General features: G+C 41.5%; 1 non-coding gene across 1 annotated transcript; it reads left to right on the top strand.

The window, feature by feature from the left end:
• Positions 1-14,886: 14,886 nt before the first annotated feature.
• On the top strand, positions 14,887-14,959 carry trnak-uuu. The gene has a single exon. It is a non-coding gene; the product is annotated as a tRNA-Lys (tRNA).
• Positions 14,960-22,027: the final 7,068 nt, after the last annotated feature.

The following is a 22,027-nucleotide window of genomic DNA, read 5'->3' as shown; positions in this document are numbered from 1 at the left end:
TTGTGCTGCCGTCATTTATAGATGTCAATATTTAGATGGCGAGCACTTGAATTAAACAGTCATGTGTGACCGCCAGGCTTCATCAAATACGTCTGCTGGGCTTGACAGGATATTGCATCTGTCAATATAAAAATGGATGTGGATGACTACTGACTGAGGATGAAGTGGGTGGAAATCCCAGGATAGATCATTAGAGGACCCACTCGCTGTGCATCGAAGAAATAGGATATGAGATTTATCGATCAGACTTCTCCTCACCCCTTGTTGATGAGCAGGACTTTCTCTTCAACCAGCCTTAGATTTAACCCTCTCATGCTGTATTTTGGAGAGAGACGACTATCTTCGGGCATAGCCTTTTATACAGGCTCTGGAGCTCACACAACCCTACAGCTGGTTTTGTTAATTCATTGTCATCTGGCCTCGCCACAAAACCCTGAGTCTAACCTCACAGGACTGAACCATCCAACCTCATTCAAAGTGTCTGAAAGTGCTGTGAAATATTCCAGTCTGCAAACCTGTGTTGTTATGCTGAGAGACAGTTAGTCCTACTTTTAGGAAAGTAATTAGTGAGTATCTGGAGATCTGGCGTTTTTAATAAAACTTAATTTGCCTTAACTTCACCTTTCATTAATTCATTCATTATTTTCTCCAAGGGAGAGCTCAGGCACCAAATCCTAATCGCTTACTTGAGAGAGATCTAGTTTACTGTTTACTTGAGTGCAGGGATGAATTGGTTACAAGACTAACACTGTGATCTCTCAGGAGTTGTAGCATGAGCAGCACATCAGCAGTGCTGCAGCAGCAGCTTCAGAGCTCCATGGATGTAGTAAAAAGAACTTGATACTGCGTTTGAAGATTGTACCGCATTCATTCCTTTCAAAGTTCATAGCTCGTTTGGCGCTTATTCTGTAAAGCGTCCACAATGTCTCTGTGGGCTTCCTCATGCTTCCAAGTCCTTCTTCAGAGCTGAGAGCATGTGCTTCCAAGACTTTGGCTGGCTGAGCCGTCTGACTTCCTGTTGGCTGCTTGCACACATGAATGGGATAAAATAAATAAATCATTTGATTCTTCTTGACTTTCCAAATGTTATAGAATCAAATGAATCAAATTCTGGTACTAAAACGTAATTAATTCATCTATTCACCATTTTATAGTTGCTCCTTTTCTAATGATTGTGAGTGGGGAATAAAAAGCTTTTTGGGGCTAGTGTACATAGGTTGTAGTAACCCGGAACCTGAACTTGTGTACCAAATTTAAAGTCTGGCTAAGAGAAAACCGTGACGTGGTGGTGTTAAGGAAAAGTCAGTGTTAAGGTATCTGTCAGTCATTTTAGAGCAGGTTCCAATCTTGTCCTGTCTACTGAGATTGGTACAAAATCTCCTCACCTGACTCCTGGGCTGTGTAAACATCATTTGCATGCACCACCCTCCACTACAGCCCTGCTTGGACTATATCAAAGATAAATACTTTAAAAAAGCACCTCTACATGAGTAAATGCTTAAACAGTCTTTGGACATCACACTGGTCCACATGTGTGTCTTCTACAATTTAAGAATTTCCCTTCAGGCTGCAGATGTTTTCAATAAGACAGTATTCCCTTCAGGGATCAGCAAAGCTTTTTTTTTTTTTTTCTTTTTGCCAATTTTTGCTCCTTTTCTATGTTTTGCAATACAGTCTTTGGCCCGAAGGTCCAACACAAATTGACTGAGGCAGTTGAATCACGGTGCTCATTCATGGATTATAAATAGAAGGCATCCTTTTCTCGCAGGATCCTTTGTGCTTCCTATCAGCTGGGCAGTGATGTCAGAGGGTTTGGGGAAGCCCTGGGTCTGTCACAGTCTAAGCTTGTGGAACAAAGCCACGTTGGTGGGGGCTGGCGGGGGAGGAGGAGGAGGGGGGTGGAAACCCAGCTGTCTGTCTCACAGTGCCACTATTGTCTCCTTGCCACTGTACCCAGACCTGCTCTCAACTCCCCACAGCTAGTATGAACAGGATTACTGAGATTGGACCGTCTCAGTCTTTGGTCTATCTGCCACAAACTCATCATCCTCATTTAAAATGACTGTGGCAGTAAAGGAAGCTGACTCACTTCTCTTCGGCCTGGTGCCCACTTCTAGATTTCCATGTGTTCCTTTAAGAGTATTGTGCAGGGATTTGCACAGTTGTCTACATTATTGGGGATTAAATGAGATTCTAGGTCATTTTAATACTGTGTTGTTTGTTAGGCGAACCCTGACACCTCAGTGACACACGTTCTGACTCTGTTTCAGTTTGTGCATTTCTTCACAAATCAGCTGTTGCACACAGGAGTTCTTCCTAAATCTAAATGTTCCTAGTGCACAAAATGTTACATACTGGACCACGGTTTGCTTGGTGGAGGTGATGTGAGATGTTCTCCATGATGTTCAGCTGTTTGTGCAGCAGTCCTGGTCCTGAACCATTTTCTTGATCTCTACTGCATTCTAGAGCAGGTGGTACGTTCTACAGCACCACACCACAAAGTGGTCCACCAGGTCTCTCTTCCCTGCCTCCTGTCGACTGCTAACACACCCCACGCACAGTCATCTGAAGCCTTCTGCAGATAACAGGACTCAGAGTTGTAGTAAAAGTCAGAGGTGTACAGGATAAAGAGGAAAGGTCCCCTGCAGTGTACCTGTGCTCCGTTCAGACGCACATCCCTGCAGCCAAGGGTGAGTAAAGGGTCTCCCTTTACTCACCCTTGGCTGCAGGGATGTGCTTAGTTTAATTGAATTACCACACACTTATTTGGCTGAGGCCAAACCTGAAACCTGGTAGTATTCTAATGGGACTACAGGAAAGTACAGTTATTCTGCTATGTGTTATCTGCTGTGTGCTCTGTACCTGACAGGACCTTGAATTTGACTGGTGCTTAAACAATGCAGAGAGTGGGAGAGTGGGAGGAATCAGGGAAGTCAGCCACAGCTCATATTTGCAAAAACATTCTATTTTACCTTATGAAACTTTGGGTTTCATTTTTAGTTTTCTAACATAGTGCTGTCCTTGGATCCATAAAATCTTACTGGTCCCAGTCTGATATGAGTCGATAATTTATTTCTGTGAACCAACTGTTCTTGATCCTGTATACTAGTGCACCTCAGCATCCAGCCCTCTGGCTCTACTCTTGGTCCAGCGAGACATTGTTGGCTTTTGTCCTGCCAGAAGTCTGGTTCAGTTATTATCCTGGCAGAGAGAACAGAGTGCTGTAAATCGTTTCCCCTGCTTCTCCTCCAGAGACCAGTTCCTGCTACCAGACTTGCAGTCCTCCATGCATGTCTGAGCTGCGGAAGAGGCAAAAGTGTGGGACAGCTGTCAAGGGAGTCGCCACTGTTACGTAAGACCTTTTCTAAGAGTACTGAATGTAAGGGAATTGTAAATCCACATGGAACAGACATTTATATTCTTTGTACCTGCAGACGTAGAACTGGCAACAGTCAGCCCTGCACAGATGGAAAAGTGTGTACAACTATACAATTAGAAATGTAATTTCAGAGAGGTAATTGTCCAGCTGTACAGAACAAACATGCATTCTGCTATAGCCCTCATGTGGAAATTTTCTCTCTCTATATATGTATATATATTTAGATTTTATTTATTTCCATGTGACATTCATGGTCCACAGACTCATCCTCCAGTGTCATCATCAGGTCCAAATTCCAATCTGTCCGCTATTTTGGCTTAGACAGATAGATCTGTGATAGACTGGTGACCTGTCCAGGGTGTGATCTGCCTCTTGTATCAGTGTTGGGATTGCCTCCCCGCCTCCCCACCTCCCCACCCCCCCTTAGCTCTTTAGCTTCTGGTCTTGCTGCTATCTGCTGCTATCTGCTGCAGCTGCTGCAGTAAGCAATGAACCTTTAGAGGCTAGAACTTTTTGTCTAACAGCAGATTCAGGTGATAATTCTCTGAAGGTTCATCACTGTGATTGACACTGACCCCTTTCACATTGTCACACTGATTTCACATTTTTATTTGATACAGTGGGGTCACAAATTAAAGGAAAAACCAACATTAAGTATCTTAGTAAGGTGCTGTGACATAAAGGGGATCACTCAGATCACTAACAACTATGTAATGATTTTCAGTGAATCTCTCCTAAAGTGGGCCCAAACCATGTCAGCAAAATGCTCCCCACATCACAACAGAGCCACTGGATCTCCTCACTGTAGGGGTCCACCATTCAGGCCTGTACTGTTCTCTTGACACATGAACTCATCCACTTGTGGAGAATATGGTGAAGGATGACTCATCTGACCACATCTCTGTGGTTTCTGCACCACTGAATTCTCAGATGTCCTTTCATCTTTGTAATGAGGGGTTTATGCACTGTAACACCACTATAACAGGCCTCTCTGTGTAACTGTGGACGGACTGCTCAGTTTCTGACCCTGTTGACTGACGTCTGTCCCATTGATCTAAATGCAGATGTCCCTTTAGTCATTGCTCCTACTGAAACAGCAGCCAGTTCAACATGAACCCTCTTTCAAAGTGATGGAGATCTTTTCCTCTTTCAATCCTGAAACAAAATCAGAATCAACTGGGCCTGATCAGCATTTTCATAGATGCCACAGAGCATGATGGGATGTTAACTGCCTCACTGTACCACGCAGTGCACCTGTGTGGAAGCACCTGCATTTGTTATGTTTCTCCACTCACTTATTCAGATTCCTCCTTTAATTTGTCACCTGTCTGTACATTGTTAGAGTAAAAATATTGATTACAGCACACCGCACACCACCATTGGCAGATCATTTGCAAGTTCTTTAACATATGGTACATTCATGTGCTAATGAGAGACTCTGAAATGAGAGAGAGAGTGTTCCTGAGCTCTGTGGTGCTGTTGCTGTAAAAACAAACCCATGCATAATCACTTTCTAAACATGGAGAAGATAATGTGAATATGATTCATCCTTTCAATTAAAGTGTCATTATAACGAAAGAGGGAGTGTCAATGACAAAAAAAGCCAACCTCAAGCGTTAGTGTACTAGTTTACTTAGTGTACTAAACATTAGTTTCTCAAGGACTGTTCTAATGAGGAGGTATACAGTGGTGCTGTCATGCATGATGGAAGTTTGCTATATATAACGTCAGCTGTATTCATTGTTGTTGGCCCCTTTCATCAGCCAGCTGTGATGCTCCGTCCTTGCCGGTACATAATAAATGTTGATAGTTATGTGCTCGTTGATCAGAACGTATGGCTCTTCTCCCTCACATCGTTGATAAATCTCACAGAACCTGCCGTAATCTGCCGCAGATTTCCACACCGGTGCGGGTGGTGCAGCAGAGGGCAGCAAGATCTGCAGCGGTGTGGTGTCAACAGTTTATGGTGCTGAATCCTGCAATAATTTGACCCTTCTTTATTGTAAGTCACAGACCCATAGCTAATGGGATTCCAGCTATCAGAGGATTATGATGATCTTGCTCCCTTTGTACACCAGCGCTGCCATTTTACGTTCATTCTTTATCAATTTGACACACACGTTGTCAGCAGCAGTTGATGATGTGCCTCCCCAGCTCCCCTGAAAAAAAAAAAAAATCTAAACTACAATATACGGAACATAATATGATTAATGTGGAGAAAAGTAAGGGGATTTGAGGTGTCAGAGTTTTTCTTCTCTTTGAAGATAGTCTCATCACTGAGAGTATTGCTTTGTGGGACGCTTCGGAGGATTGCCGTCCATTACACTTTCCCGACAATGACAGGGGATTAGTCCAAATGACAGGCAGTGGGACAGGCAGGGGGTCGCCTGCAGACTGGACAATTTATTTCTTTACCCATCCAGTCCTCAGCTCAAGATTAACAGGGTGCTTCATCATGAACATTGCTATATGACTGAGGAATGATGAGGCTTTCGAACAACTAAAGGCACTCATACACTTCACTTGTATGAAGTCTTTTTCTTCATTAAATCACTTCATATTACAGCGCATGACAGGCCAGGATTAGATGCGATGATAACGTGTGAGTGTGTGTAGACGTACTCACAGAGATAGAACCCACTCAATCACACGGTGTCCTCTAACTTACATTAGCTGAAGGTCGTGCCTCCTGCCCCCGTTTGGACTTGATTTTCACAATGAATTCCTTACAGCTGGGCAGACCTATGATGATGAAGCCAGGCGTGATGGACTTAACTGACCCCTCTCTCACGTGAATCCTCTCATGCCATTATCGAGCTGAAGGCTCCTCCTGCTCGCTTACATGTTTGCATCTTTTTGGAAGTCAATGAATGCAGCGATGAGTGAAGGGAAGCAGGAGGCAGCGGCTGGAGACGGAGGCACAGTGGCACACTGGGAAGCTCAATGAGAATTAGGTCATTACCCGAGGCAAGTTCAATAGATGATTAGAAGAAAATGCCAAAAACTGGGCCGGCCCCCTACTTTCCTGATGCCACCGCTGCAAACCCACACAAGACACGTCTCTATTGAAATTCTCTTGCGCGTCCCCGCTGAGCGCACACCAGAGACAGTTTAAAGGGTCATATTTTACTCAGCAGTTTTCTTTGGGAGAATGTTCAACTGCCTAACAGGTCAGAGCCCAAAGGAAATTACAAAATCTTTTGTGCTGTATTTATTATGATTTTTTTTTCTTCCAGTTTGAGTACTTCAGCTCCTTTTGGATGCTACACACTGATCACCATAGCAACAGTCTCTTTCTTTCAGCCATTCCAGGAAGTTGACTGTGTAGAGTTATCAACCGTTTTCTCCCACACGATAAACAGTACAGCTTAATGAGCAGTGACCAGTACGTTTAGATGCCTACAGCCATGTTTTCTCCATAAGTGTGTCTTCATTTGCTCAATTAGTCAATTTTTGTGACACATGCCCATTGATTCTTTACATGGTTTATGTCTTTCACCACATCTGTGATATAGTTTTCTTGACTCAAGCTTTGAGTGAGGAGAGAGGCAGCACATTTGTCTTTCTTTTGCTCCATCCCTCCATCATAACGATTCTGTGCATGGCCCTCTCTTTACTTGCTGACCTTGTGCTATTATAGATTTTTCATGGAAACCTCATAAAGAATTTCAGCATGGCAAGCATGCTCTGCAGGCACCAAAAGTCATAGCATACTGATATTTTCTCAGAGCACTCAGTTTTTGCTCTGTGCATTACAGGCTACGCTGCACTGCTGTATCTTGCCACACTAAACTCCAGTGTTCATTTTGGCACCTGATTTTGTTTTAATGGTAGTCCACTGAAGAAAATGTGTATTATTATTATTTTCTATTTCTTATTCGTTTAATTATTGTTAGTATGGTTTGTTATAGGCCTTTTACCTTTTCTGAGCAAAAGTAAAATAACAATAGTGATCATGACTCTCATGACAGATCCAGGCTAGCTGTTTCCCCTTTTTCCAGTATTTATGCTAAGCTACACTAATTCTGTCCTGGTTCTAGCTCCACATTACATGCACAATCATAATAGTGGTTCTTCTTCTCATCTAATTCTGAGTAAGAACGCAAATACATCTGACCATTCTTTTAAAACAGTGTAATTCTTTTTGCATACATGAAAGTCTACCAACCCAAAGTCACAATAACGTTATATCCACATCCACACATCCCACTTAATAACCTTTTAACCGTTTGGTTGTTTTTGTTTTTTTGTTGCTGCTTTGGGTCTAATTTTCTAAGACATTGAAGGTGAATTTATTCCATAAATCTTTACACCAGCAAATTCAATGTTTACATTACGTTTTGTTTGCATCTTTCAAAGAGAGCATAACAGCAACTCAGAAGGCTTTTGCCTCACCATATAATGTGATCATTACTTTATTTTAGCCATGTTTTGGTGAGAGTATAATCACAGATGTGAGCTTTAACATTTGCTTTGGTGTTAATAACAGCATAGTAACCTCTAAAGAATGTGAGAGACTTTGCCTTGTATACATTATAAATAGCTTTCTCAGAGATGCAGGACAAGTCAGTAATCGGGTTATGCTAATCCATCCCTTCACAAGTGTATCAGAATGCTAAATGAAAGCTTAGCTGAATGACAAAGCTTTGAAATTCACCGATCTGAAGGATTAGATGACTTTCACGAATCAGACGTTTTGAGAGCAGGGATACAGTATCTGCAAATGTGGATATCACCGTAGTCTCATAAAGACTATTATATAAAAACACTGACACCAGAGGAACATGGATGGAAAAACTTAATGGGGGGAAAAGACAAAAAAGACGTGCCTTTGACTGACTTTGTTGTTACATAAATGACTCGGAGGTGAGGTATGGATTTGACTAGCAGTACTAGTTGTTTAAAATACTATTTAAGGCATACAGGATGTATGGAAAGACATTTATGTTGAAGTTTGCCATTTTTTTCTCTAGAGTGGAAACTCAAATTGCTCTCCCAAGGGACATCCTATGTGCCCATGTGCCTCTGATGCAGCTTTGCAGAATAAGCAGTTCTTCTACTTCAGTGAAACATGTGTGATTATAGGCTAGTGAATCAAATCCAGGAGAAATAAAAATGGTCCTATGATATTCACGTTACTCATATATGGAAAGCCAAGGCTGCTGGGTTTATATATATTTAAAATATAACTGGGATTTTGCTACTGGAGGTGAATGGGTATCTATAATATTTGATTTATAACAGGAATGTGTATTTGAGGAAAATGATCTCCAAAAAACATGCAGGCAGGGAAGTTTAAATGCTATGTCAAGGGTAAACATCAATACAATCAATCAAAAGTTTACCCTTCAAACTAAACTTTGAAGGATACTAACCATCTTGTTTTAGTTTGAACATGTGTCCTTCACATACTGACCCACCCCCATGACCAGCCCCCACACAGCACAGATCGTTGCCCCGTGTCCCTCTGTCTTCCTTCCTGTCTTCACCGGACATGTTTCAGCAGGATTTCTCAGCCGTACGTCACATATGTATCCGTTTTAATCAATATAGCTGTCTACACCAGTGTCTCGCATTTCACTCTTGTGTAACTGCAGCTCAGAGCCATACCTCAGAGCTGTGGAGTAGAAGGCAGCCTTTACAGATCTGAACTGCTGTTGTTATAAATACTATAGACTGGGACCTGAATCTTCTACATGAAACTAAATAACCCACACATCCAATATGTATAGAGACCAGGTGAATGGGTATTATACAGTTACACCAAACAGATGTTAGACCATCATGACTGAGTAGAAAATAGGAAATATTTAATCAGTTTCCAGTAGAAAACAGTATCCACTCGGTCTATTGTGGTAATTTGATTGACGTTTTATTCAGCCAAGTCATACTTTTTAGGGATTTCAGGCCATGTGTAACATAGTATAAGTGCAGGGAATGTGTGTAATAAGAGGCATGTCTCTTTAGTGTGCTGTTCTCTGACTGAAAACTTACCTACCACTGTCTGAGCTGAAGTAAAGCCCAACCATCTGGCGGTGAACCCAGATTAAAACAAACACAATGATTTGCAGCTACTATTTGACCCAGTTCCTCCAGGTCTCCCCCAGTTTCTTGTCCTCATGCCAGATGTTACACACAACTCCTGTCATTTATCACACAATAGAAAAACACTAAGTTCTTTGAGGCACAAGTACATCCTCTACATCCTCTTTCAATTTGGAAAGGCTGAGGTCACAAATTAGTTACAGTCACATGTTAGATGAATAGTGAGGCCAGGTGAGACGCAAGTCGTAAAACGCCTGGTCTCCTGAGACAGAGGTCAAGGATTACAAACTCAGAATGGAAACCTCCTTTATATTTTCTCTAGACACCCTGCAGAAAAAAAAACATGCCGTCATCTACTCAGAGGGAGAGCTGAGACAGACGGAGAAGAAATGACAAGGACTGGATCAGCAAGTTTCTGTTCTATGAGGCACCATGCAGAGCTGGCCAGACAAAACCCCAGCTTGCTCTCAGTTTGTCAGTGGAAAAGACTCTTTTACAGGTTGTATCATTCATATAATACAGTCTCTGTAACATCAGGTTAGGGAAAGATCGTTCTTTTGATTAAATGTTAATAGAAGGAATCATTTGGCTCACTAGCTGCTGAATTCTCCACTATGTTCACCAGCTTCTCTCTAACTTTGTGTGTCGTGTTGGACAGTGGGTTTATCAGACCTTTTCTTGCTGAATATAGCTGTCTGCTGCTGCTGGAAACCAGGCTGATGAGAGTAATGAGATACCATGTGTCTTCTCCACTATGGAAACATAATGATCTGTAACTTAACATGTAGCAACTGTCATGGGTATTGCCTGTTTTTCCACTGTCCTATGCAGAATTTGGGAGTGCATCCCTGGAAAATTTCCATCTATTGATGCTTTAATGCTTTTCCCATAATAATTATCCCACCAGTGCACTTACCTACTAAACAGTCCATAAAAATTATGACATTTGATTGACCAGTGTCAGCTTTTTAATGGTGTATATCTGAAGCGTGTTGCCATTGCAGTGATGTATCAAAGTTGGCTGTAAAACACAAGGAAAAACCTAAAACCAAAGCCTTACAGATTCTTCACAGTTCAGCTTATGGGAGGCTCTAGGTTCCATGTCGTTTAGCTCCCGTTGTGGAGAGCTACAGTGAACCAAAACAGCTTCCTCTGTCTCTGGCTTCAATCAGCCTCTCTGTGTCCAAACTGAGAGTTATGTTCTGCCTGGTAACCTGAGGACGATGGCCTCCCCAGGGCCTCAGTAGCCCACTCCTTCCTTGGGCTTTCCGCTCTGGCTTGATGGGTGAAGTCTTCTTTTTGCACTCTCAGGCAGGTGGGCGCAGTGAATGAGAAAACCATCTGGCACAGAGACAGACATTAGGTAGACAAGGAAACAGTACCGTGGGGTTTAAACAGGGGGGCTTCTCTGGTAACACAAAAAAACCTGAAGTAATTATTACCAGTGGTACATCAACAATTCTATTAACAAGTGCTTCTTGCTTTTATGAATGCTTAGAGTTAAGTCATTTGTTGACAGAAATAATATGGCTACTCCATGGTTACAGGACCAGAGGGGTGATGTGTGTCATGGTGCACCATGTGGTCATATGTAAAACCCCTGAAACACAAACTGTATAAGGTTTCTGCTGGGGAAAACTAATTAACAAACACATACATGAAGATTAGATCTAATAAGGTGGAGATCCAATTAGCATGAGTGTGTCAGCGCTGTAGCGAGAAGTGTCAGGTTGTAATTGCTGCACTGTTAATGGTTCCTGTAAATGGTTGTCAAATTCTGTAAGGTGTGGCCTAGAGGTGGAAATTACAAATCAGAATACTAATTTGAATAATCAGAGGATGAATCCTGCTGACTTTGGTGTTCCCCTAACTTTTCCTGTAGCGTCATGATGAGGTTGGCCTGTGTTCCCCTCAGGATGAATTGTAGTAACCCGGTGATCCTTTAACTTCTCACCTATTTCCAAAATTTCATGGGGCCACCACCCTGTGGGCCTGCCACCTACAGGGATAGGATAGGGTGCTGGATGGACCTGGTAAACATATAAACATCCCAACATGTAAACATGAGGGTGAACCCTGTCAGCAAGGTCTTCAACTCTCAAGGTCATCCACTCACATGTCCCTGTTGGAATTCAGGTGGAAGTGGTAAGAAGGTTGTAGTTGCCTGTTATGGTGGCAACCTGAGAACCCGCTAATGGACACCAGGGGTGAGGGAGGCCATCAAGCTGGAGAAGGAGGCCTCTTGAGCCAGTTGGTCATACAGATGGGTACTGGCAGGTCAGAAGGGCTATGGCTGTGGCAGTCACAGATACAAAAACCTGGGTGGACGAGTTCGTGGAGGCTCTGGAGGAGGACCTTCAGTTGGCCTCAGGGAAGTTCTGAAACAGGAAAATGCAAAGAGCTGCATTGAAGTCATAGAGAGTAAATTAACCACTTACCTGAAAACTTAACCAAGATGAATTTTTGCTACGATGATCAGTGTCATAGCAGGTTTGGAAAATGGTGAATTATTTTAGCAGCTCCTTGTGCCTCTAACATCCTGTTGACAGCAGCAGAAGTCAAGGGATAAAGTGAACAAGTGACACTCAAGTTGAACCTGTGACCTTGTTGTTCATAATCAACATCTCCGTAGTCAACCAGCTGAAGACTGACTGTCTTATGTTTTCACAACCTGAAAATGAAATACAGCACATGCCAACATGAATTAATGCCATTGAAGTTTAGATATTCACCAAAGTTTCAATTTTACAGACAAAACACAGAGAGAAAAAAATCACTTGAGTGTGATCAACCAAGAAATGTTTTCTGAGATTTTGAAGAAATTTGGAGCGCTGTGCAGCCTTGGGGGAAAAAACAAAAGCTGGAAAAGTTGGAAGACATAAATTTTCTTTGCTTTAAGGTCTGGGAGAAACATGTCATGCACTCCTTACAAGTTTATGACATGCAAATATATTTTTAGACAAAGGCATTTATTCAGTTGGTCTTTACAGAGAAAAGTTTTAGTGTTCACAGTCTCAGTTGGAAAAAGCACGAACGACTCTGCAAATATGAGCTGTGGTTGGTGGTTAGACTATGTAGTGATCACATTTGAATCACACTATCTAAGTGCTGAATAAGAACAGAGCTGCTGTGGTGAGTGTATCAGGCAACTCTGACCAAGCAGATGAGAAGCTCGAGCATCGTATTACCTGCTGAAAGACTGAATACAGGACAAACAAACCTAGATGGATTTATCATTCTGAAAGTCTGACCTAATTCCCCAGTCTGACACTGTCTCCATGACAATGACACTTTTGTTTTTCTGTGTTTTGATGGACTTTGCAGGAGGTCGTCTTACACCATCTGATCTCGCTGAGTAATCCAGTTGTCATAGTACAAGAAAACCTCTTTGACTGCGCATAACACTGGTTTTGTAAATCTGGAGAGCATAAATATACCCACATCAGTGATGAGGAATGTTATGTTCTGTATAATTATATGATTGAGAGCAATAGAGAACAGCATTATGTATTTTATGTGATTCTTGTTTTTTGTTTTTTTTTACTATTTTACTGTTTGACTTTTGATCTTTGATATTTGACACTGTCAAATCACATATTGCATGCAAATATATATAAATCTAAACCATCAACACATCTTTTGGAATCTTAGTGGCTAATGCACACATTACATACTAACATCCATGTTTTCTTTGAATTATAATTGCCTGCTGGATATAGCTAGCCTGGAAATGAAGCCAAAAACCAAGTCTGTGTTTAAGAAAACTGTGCGTTCTCTTCTGAAGCTCCAAGTAGCAATGCTTTGATGTAGAGAATACAAACCCTCAGGGACTACAGCTAAAGACAAGACAGTTTCCTGTGTCCCAGTAACCTAAATTTGGAAAAAAAAAAATATCTACCTTACTATATTTAGACAAAATTCACTTTCATTTGCAATGTTAATGAACAGATCAACCCCCCACATCACAACAATTCTTTTCAGGTATGTTTTTCTTTGTTGAGTGCTGTATATAGCATGTGGATTTCAAACTATATCGCTATATTTGCAATGTAGGTTCTGAGTAAATCTGAAAAGAAGACTGTTAGGATTTGATATGCACATTGAAGGTTAATGCCATGGTAACAAATGCAATCACGGAATGTGACTGATGGAAGTATAGGTGGTTTAATGGACAGATGAATGATTACCTTAAGTTGTCTTCCATTAGTCATATTTAATGGGAATGATTGAGAGCAGTTATAAATCTTATGAGGACATGAGTTGAAGCTGTGTGTCAGAACTTGACAGGTAGAGACAAAAGGGAAAAAAAGGAGGTGCTAGTTTTTTATGAATCACCATCACGTGTCTTTTCTCCTGCCCTCAACAACTGAAAGAGATACAAAACATGCACAAAAAGATGCAAAAGTTCTGAAAAAGACACAAAACGAGTGTATGAGTGTACAAAATGGGTGTACACAAAATGCCTACAAAGACATGCAACATAAAAACAAGTAAAATTTAACAACAAAACACAAGAAGATGCTAAACGACCACAAACAGACACAAAACAGCTCCAAAGAGTGTGTCTCAGTCCGTGGGTCTTGCTCCTGGAGGGAAGCCTGTTAAATGTCTGGTGCCCAGATGCCCACTGTCTCATTATCCGTCCATGCCTAAATCGATGTGTTCAGCTGGAGCATGATTGAATTCTGCCCTTTCGGTTTTTCATTTCAAGAATAAGCAACAAAGAGCCTAATATCTATGAATGAAAATGGAATTTCTATTGTCAGCAAAGTCAGAAGTGAGGTGTCTATCAGAATCACAGAATGCCAATAATTTTCATTTGAAGCTCCTGTTCTGTGAGCATGTTCAATTTGAAATTCCAACTGGATACGCATAAAGACATTTGACTCAATCTATTGTCCTTCATTCATTTTAATGAGTTTCTGAAGTGATCCTCCTCTGTGAGCATCTGTCACCTCTCATCTCTCCTTCCCACACAGCCACCTTGTTTGGCAATGAGCAACGAATGGCAATGCTTTCTTTTCAATACAATTTCATCTCATCTGGACATGGAAAAAATAGGGCAAAAAAAAAAAAGGTTTATTGTCATTTCCATACAAATACTTCACATATACACAGGGAAACAAAATGTCCTTCCTCATGGACCTACCTCATTGCAGCATAGAAAAGACAAACACCACAGTCTGAATGGCCAGAGTGAGCAGTGAGTGTTTAGGAGCTATTTTTCTTAAGAGTTGATGGAGGCCAGAACAGAGCTAGAATGACAGAGAATACTGGCTCCAAGTAATCATTAATTTTGCTTTGCCTGCTGAAAGCGTAAAAAAAAGTATTAGCCATTTCAGATTTGTGAGGACGTAAAATCTATCCTTAAGTGGCCAAAAAAAAAAAAAAAGAAGGATTAATTCAGCTTTAACTTCAATTTAATCCGAGTGATGTTACGAAAAGTCAACCTGAACTACAGAGCCCGGATAGCTCAGTCGGTAGAGCATCAGACTTTTAATCTGAGGGTCCAGGGTTCAAGTCCCTGTTTGGGTGGTTACTCTGTTAATAATTTCCCTTAGGGGATCAATAGAATATATCTATCTATATCATGATATAATAAAATTAAAAGCCAAGCCCCAAAAGATCTGTGTCAGCCTTCAAGATCCCAAATTCCTTGTACCTTGGTTTCTGAATCTGACTTCAGCAAACTTGGATTTTTGCAGGATTGATGTTTGTTGTGCAAATGATAGAAAATAAAGGAAAAGCATAGTTTAATACAATCATTTTTATAGCCAATAGTTTCTTTTCATAACAAACTGTTTAGTCAAATTTCAAAACCACTTCATTTGGAAGTAAACCAAAAGTAAGCACAGCTGTGGGTGCCCAGATATTTAAGGCACATACCATATAACCACAAATCAGTGCGAATCTGGCCAGGTGCCTTTGGTTCATGTAAATCCCCTTTACCCTCACTTCCTGTCTGCCTCTACACTGTCAAGTGTCAGAGAGAGGCTAACATTCCAAAAACAAAACAAAACAAAACAATAAATGAATAAATTAAAAGTGAGCAAATCCGTGATGTTGGTAGCAGCTGCTGCTGCCCTCTGAGAGGCCTGAGCTAAGATAAAACCGAGATACTAAACCATAGTTTTCCATTAAGGAGAACAAAATGCTGTTCTGGCATTAAATGACATGTTGTCAGCACTTTACATGCAGACGCACTGAGTGTCAGTCTTCAAAGTCCCGTATAACCTGAACCATGCTGTTTGTAAAAACCTTTTATAGTTGCTTTGTGCAGCTTCTTTTAAGTTTTATATTTGCGATACAACTGTTTTCACACATGGTATTGATATAGCATGGCCTCCCTTACACCGGCACCCAAGTGTGTATAGGTTAAATACAGGTGTGAATTCACCCATAACACATCAAGGACACATGTGAATCCAATCACGCGACCTTTGTTTACAGATGTGTATTTTAATGTAATTTAAATGAATCCTCGACTAGACTGAAGGACTAGCTTGTTATTGGGTGCTGCAAGGCAAACCTCCCACTGTCATGGATCCAGCTTTGAACAGTTTGTTTCCGAGGATTGTTCCCAACTCAAGGTACCAGACCAAACTTCAGTCCTTGTTTCAGCACAGAGATGTGTTATTTATGTTTAAGAGCGGTTGTATTTTACAGCTAGAAAGAGATTATACACTGTGATGCACATAAAATGTACTCTTGTGTTCAGTTTTTCAGATTAATTAAGCTGTTCCACCATTTTTCCAAGTACCCCCTGGGATACAAGAGGGTACTTCTGCAATACAAGGTCAGTTTTCACTGGTGTAACATATATCAGAGCTATACTTTTCCATCTATCCATAGACTGTATATAAAGAAAGAAGTTCATTTAATGCATTCCCAGTGCTATCTTTGTCAAGGGCCTGTCTGAGGGTTTATAAGTAACTTCAACATCTGCTGTATGTCAGCTGTCTTGCTCATCACGAACAAACACTGGCAAGGAAAAACCATGAACAGGCCCAGATCAAAAGTTCCTACATTTGCCTGTAGCATGTTTGAAACAACAAACAAAAAACCCTTCAGCCAACCCCCTCTGCAACCTCCATGATGGAATCAGGAAGAGTCTGTCTCCCCAGCTCCTTAGTGCCAATCATCCAGTGTGTCACGGTCTTTGTGGTCATAGCCCGTGCAGCCTCCGTTACTGATAGAAGATTGTGTTTTGCTTTAAATGAAGATATACTGTTAGCTATAGGGGGGCAATAAAAGTAGTAAGAGGAAAATGTTCATTATCTCTATAAGAAAAGCTACCTGTTAGCTCAGAGTGTACAATTATTATTAGTTCCAGCAAGCTGGTCAGGGTCTTGGATTTCATGAAGCTTACAATGAAACTGCAGGAATAAAGACCAGCTTTAATTAAGGTAGGACTGCTCACACTGTTACTGTGTGTCCAAAGCTGTTAAATGAAAACTGTTAAGGTCTGTCAGCCTCCGTGTTGCCTTTGGAGTTTCACTGTGGGTCTTGATGAAAAAACAAACAAACAAAAATAAAAAACAGCCTCTTTTCATGATCCTGTGTGCCTGATCAATAATACTGATTAAATTCTGTATTGACACAGTGTTTCGGGAGTGAAGCTGTGCCTGCAGTCTTTGCATTAATGACACATATCCAGTGTCTGGCTGGGCAAGAACACAGAATTTACACACATGATCATTTACAAATATAATACCCAGTATGAGCGTGCCTTGTTTTGTTTGGAATTGGTCCAGTGGTGAATGCTATAACCGACAACAGCAAAAAAGGCTGCAATATAATCCAACTGGGCAAAGCCTGTCCACTGAAAGTGCTTGTTTTTGCCACTGACATGCTCAGTCTGGAGTTAAAAGTGTCTGGCAACATTATGGAAAGGATTCCTACAGAGATGCATCTGTCTGTTCAAAGCCGCCAGACTCCACTGACAGAAACAGCAATTTAACCTCACAGAACACAGGGGTTTCTGCAGCCGTTCTGTAGTTGCCAGTTTTAGCATTCTCCTTCAAAATAAGACTGATTCCAAACATTTTTGTCTCTATTAATCATTTAGTCTAAAAAAGATGGGAAAATATGAACCAGCCTTAAAAAATACTGGAATTATCCTTTAACCTGTGCAGCAGGCAAAGAGGATACAAAATGTTATATAAAATATTTTTTTAATGCTATCATTAATTGTGTTTGCATGCTGTTGGTTGGTGTTGGTGTGCACACACACAGGTCAGTTTTGCGGTGCCACAAATCCTCTCTATTAAGCTTTCTAAAGAAGATGATAAACTGAGCAGCAGATCTCTTGCATGATGAGATCCCTCTCTCCTTCTGATGCCCTCCAATGTTGGGCGATGTATTGTGGGTAATATTTTAACAGGTGACCATCTGTTTGGTCAGTCTGGGTGAGGACACTAATGACATACAGTCCTAAGGTTGAGAAGCAAAGCCTGCTGGGCCTTAGACATTTTCAGCACAGCAGATGACATTTCAGGATGGATTTCTCATCTTTGTACCTCCAGTGGACATTACTGAAATCCAGCATTTGGTTTTATAAATTCAATCTTGTTACATACATCTTTTAAAGGTTTGGCTTAGAGGATTTTATTTATGTGAACGAATGGTGTGCAGCTCAATTTCAGTCAAAGGCACACAGAACAAGGACACCGTCTGACTTTCAGGTTATTGCCAGAGGCGTGCGGTGCATGTGTGGTGCAGATGGAAATGGGAGGAATACATTTTCAATAGGTGTTGCAGGCCTGACATTAGTCATGATCAATCAAATCACCTCTTTACACTGCCATTAAAAGCAGAGCATGCAATTCCACGGTGAGCTGACAACTTCAAAATGGAAGAGAAAAGCAGACATGAACAGAAAAGACACAAAAGCTTTTCTCCAGGGAAAACGCTGTCCTTGTGTGACAGGTGCAGAACTACCATAAGCCAATATAGGACACCTTCAAAAACCAAGGTTTAAATGCATTGGTTGCAGAGGAAACTGTGCCATGTAGGGATCAGTTCAGCTGGGAAATATCCAAACAGAAGTCAGAGGCAAATCACTGTGACAGTTTGACTGAAGCCATCCAGCATACAGCCTCCAACATCAACAATATGTGACTATCTCTACATGTTGACAGCTGATGCTGGATGGATCCATTTACACCACAGCCACATGTGTATAGAGTATACTGTAGTCAGAATGATGGATGTTGGCTGGTTTTATTCCCACACAGGGAACATATCAAAGTCAGTAATCTACACTGAGCTCAACCCTGTCTCCCAAACAGTACATTCACTGACTATTAAAACACAATAATGCTTTTCTTTAATCACCACAGAGAAGATCTCAGAAAAGTACCCACAGGTGTGTAATGTGATAGATGCGATCCCCTTACCAGTACGCCCACAGACCAGAGAGGCCCTTTGGACAGCCAGATTTATATTGTAATGTCTGTGGAGATGAATGAATCATTTTAGTCACTCGACACATCAAAGAAAAAAAGCTCTGTGATGTTTATTATTATCCACTAGCTGAGTCAGAGAAGGTGACTGTAGATGTAGGTGCATAGCTGTACAGGTGGCAAAGGTAACAGGAAACAGGATATGGGCTGAAGGAGGACTAACATCTGTTAGAAGGCTACCCCTTGGGCAAATTCAGGGTCCCGCTTCCAAAATGTATCCAGTGACTACAGGAAGCCTGTCTCTTCATTAAGAAAAACGTCTGTAGACACTCCATAATTGTCATGGTTGGTAGTGGGAGCACAGGCAGGGAGGACCCAAGCACAGACACACAGGCAAGCTGGTGCATTAAAGTTACTTTAATAAAACAAAGATCAGGATTACAGGCAACAGGTAACTAAACTCAGGTAGGAAGCAAGGTAATAGAAATGGGTGTCCAAAGTATGACCAGCACAAAGGGAAACATGTTGAGCTATTAGCAAATGATCTAACAAGTGACTGGGAGAGAAGAGCTGGAATAAATACAGGGGAGAGCATGAAGAAAATGAGGAGCAGGTGTGTAGGTAGGCGGGGAAGTTCCTGTGATTGGGGACAGGAAACAGGTGAGCAAGTGGATCTGGGAGCAGGAGGGAAGTCTGAGGAGGATCTGGTGGGCAGACGGAGTGTGACAGGAATCATGACAAAAATATGTTGTGCTTATATTCCTATGAGCAACCCTGAAGCTTGTGTTGTGAACAACAGAAGAACTTTGGTTAAGGTCAGTGAAGGATGGTGGTTTTGGTTAAATAAACAGGTTGTCTGAAGTCACTGTGAACTTTTCTGATAGAAAACATAATCCAATTGCTATCATGTTTCCTACAAAACATATTTGCTGTTGCAGATTATTTGTACGTAAATGTCATTTATAGGAGGCATGGTTGGTATAAGTCCTTTGCTGCTGTAGAAGCTGTGAATGCCTGAGCTGTGTGGTGTGTAGCCGTAATCACGAAAGAATGAACACATACTACTACTCTGCAGCAAAGATACAGGGGACATCTGTCATTCAGATGAGGATGAATGTAGGTCACAGCTCCTCGTGTCTTTGCTGAACAGGGCCTGATTAAAGCAGCAACCTATGGCCTAAGATCTGTGCCTAGCTGTCTCTGCCAAGTTACACAACATTTGACTTTTTTTTTTTTTTTTGCAGTTATGAAGGCTGCGTGATTCCGTATCCTTCGTCACAGAGAATCCTTACCCCACACGCCTCTGACTTCCACTTACAACAGCAGAGATTGGATTACCCAACTGTCAGTCAATCATACAGGCGTTGATGCAAGTCCACCATGAAACATTCCAAACAGATGGCCAGGCACTACCACACGAGTGCACCCCCACCCAGCCCTAACCCGGATCTAGTCCCTTGGTAAGCGACCGTAAGCTCCTTAAATTTTTTTTTTTTCATGCTTATCTCTAATTTAGGTCTTTTCATCAAAGCAATCATTGTCGTATTTTTGCAACAAATAATGATGGTCATGACACCCTCTTTGCTTTGTAAGTTATCAACTACCATTCCTTTAATTCACAACATTTAATGATCATGCAACAAGATGAGGAATGTGTGAAAATGTCTTAATGAGTTCATGAATCTGGGGCTGTGCTTAAGATAATAGCATGCCAGGGGGCTGAACGATGGGTGTATTTTGGGGCAGGGCGGCGACCCCTGACATCTGGGCCGGCAGGCAACGGAGGAGGAGGCTGAGCCAGAGCAGGTGTCTCTGCTGACATCTGCTTCAGTTCACTGGGGAAACACAAGCACCCTGCAGCTACAGCACTGACAATGCCACTGAAGTGCCCCGGCTCCAGATAAACAAGGTAGACTTTTTCCACTTCTTCTTGTGGCTCTGGGATTAACAGGCTGAGGGTGCAGACTCTTTCCTTTCACAGGATTTGTTAAACATTGCTGCTTATGGCTTTGATTCTCTAAAAAGGTTTTTTTTTTTTGTTTTTTTTTTAAATTTTGCTCTTCTATATAAGAATAATGAATCCTATGGTGAAACTGAGCTGTTGGATCTGCAGAGTAAATCACTCATGACTTTGCATTGCAGAAACTGCACATTTCAGATTTTAGTTTACTTTGGTTTTCCTTGATTACTCTTCTCACTTCTGACACTTTCTGTGTTTCATGTTCATTTTCAATGTGGCAGCTTAATCCGTGAAAAAAAAAAACAAAAAACAGTTTCATGTCTTGAGCATTAAGAGGATTCGACCCAGATCTCTTACAAACATTAAAGAAAGAAATCTTTGGATGTTCAGTCTCATGCAATATTGATGCTGTCATGTTTACTCATCAACCCACTTTCCTCCTGAATCTAATCAAGCTGACAAGACAAACCCACAAGGCTGTTGATTCAGATGTGCCATTGGTCCAAGTTTGCGTTCCATTTATCCGAATGCATTTTTAAAGACTTTGTAGTGTAATCAAAGGCTCAGTGAGCCCCCTCACTTCTCCCTGACCTGTGCTCAGCAGATATATCAGATGCAGACTATAGAGTTTTTCTCTGCAGCTTGTATACAGCTCTGACAGGCTTTCACATCACAACGCCTTACTTAGTGCCTTTGCCTTAATCGGACATTGATCTTTCCGTGTGCTCGTCAAACAATGCATTATAATGGTACAATGATACGATGGCAAGTGCGGAGGTGGTGGCAGGAGGATGATGTGTTGAGACAGATTTATTGACCTGAGGACAAAGGAGGTGGGGGGCGTCTGACAGGAGTCTCTGATAGAAATTCTGAGCATGTACTGGGGTGGTGGTGAATCCCAGTCCATATGTGTCCTGTAAATGAAAGAAGCCACCGTCTAATCACTACAATCTGACCTATTTCAGAAACTCAGAGAGAACAGAAGGAGTGTGCGATGAAGAGGGCCTGATGTTTGATTTTAAAAAGAACAAATGCAAATGTGCAGCATTTTTGATTTCTACTTCCCCTTCAGCTGTACTTTAAGCATGAGAAATTGTAATGACTTATTTTCAGGGCACTTTCCGTTTTTGAATGGTTTTATTTTGCGCTTGTCTTCCAGCCGTAATTTTATTTTGCTCATACACTTTCTAGCCAACAAAGTACCACTGCTCATCTCTTAGCAGCCAATAAATGTCTGTA

Source organism: Toxotes jaculatrix, chromosome 7, assembly GCF_017976425.1.
Source record: "Toxotes jaculatrix isolate fToxJac2 chromosome 7, fToxJac2.pri, whole genome shotgun sequence".
Lineage (NCBI taxonomy): Eukaryota > Metazoa > Chordata > Actinopteri > Toxotidae > Toxotes > Toxotes jaculatrix.
The sequence above is the reverse complement of the archived record's forward strand: the minus strand, read 5'-3'. Positions and strand labels throughout refer to the sequence as shown.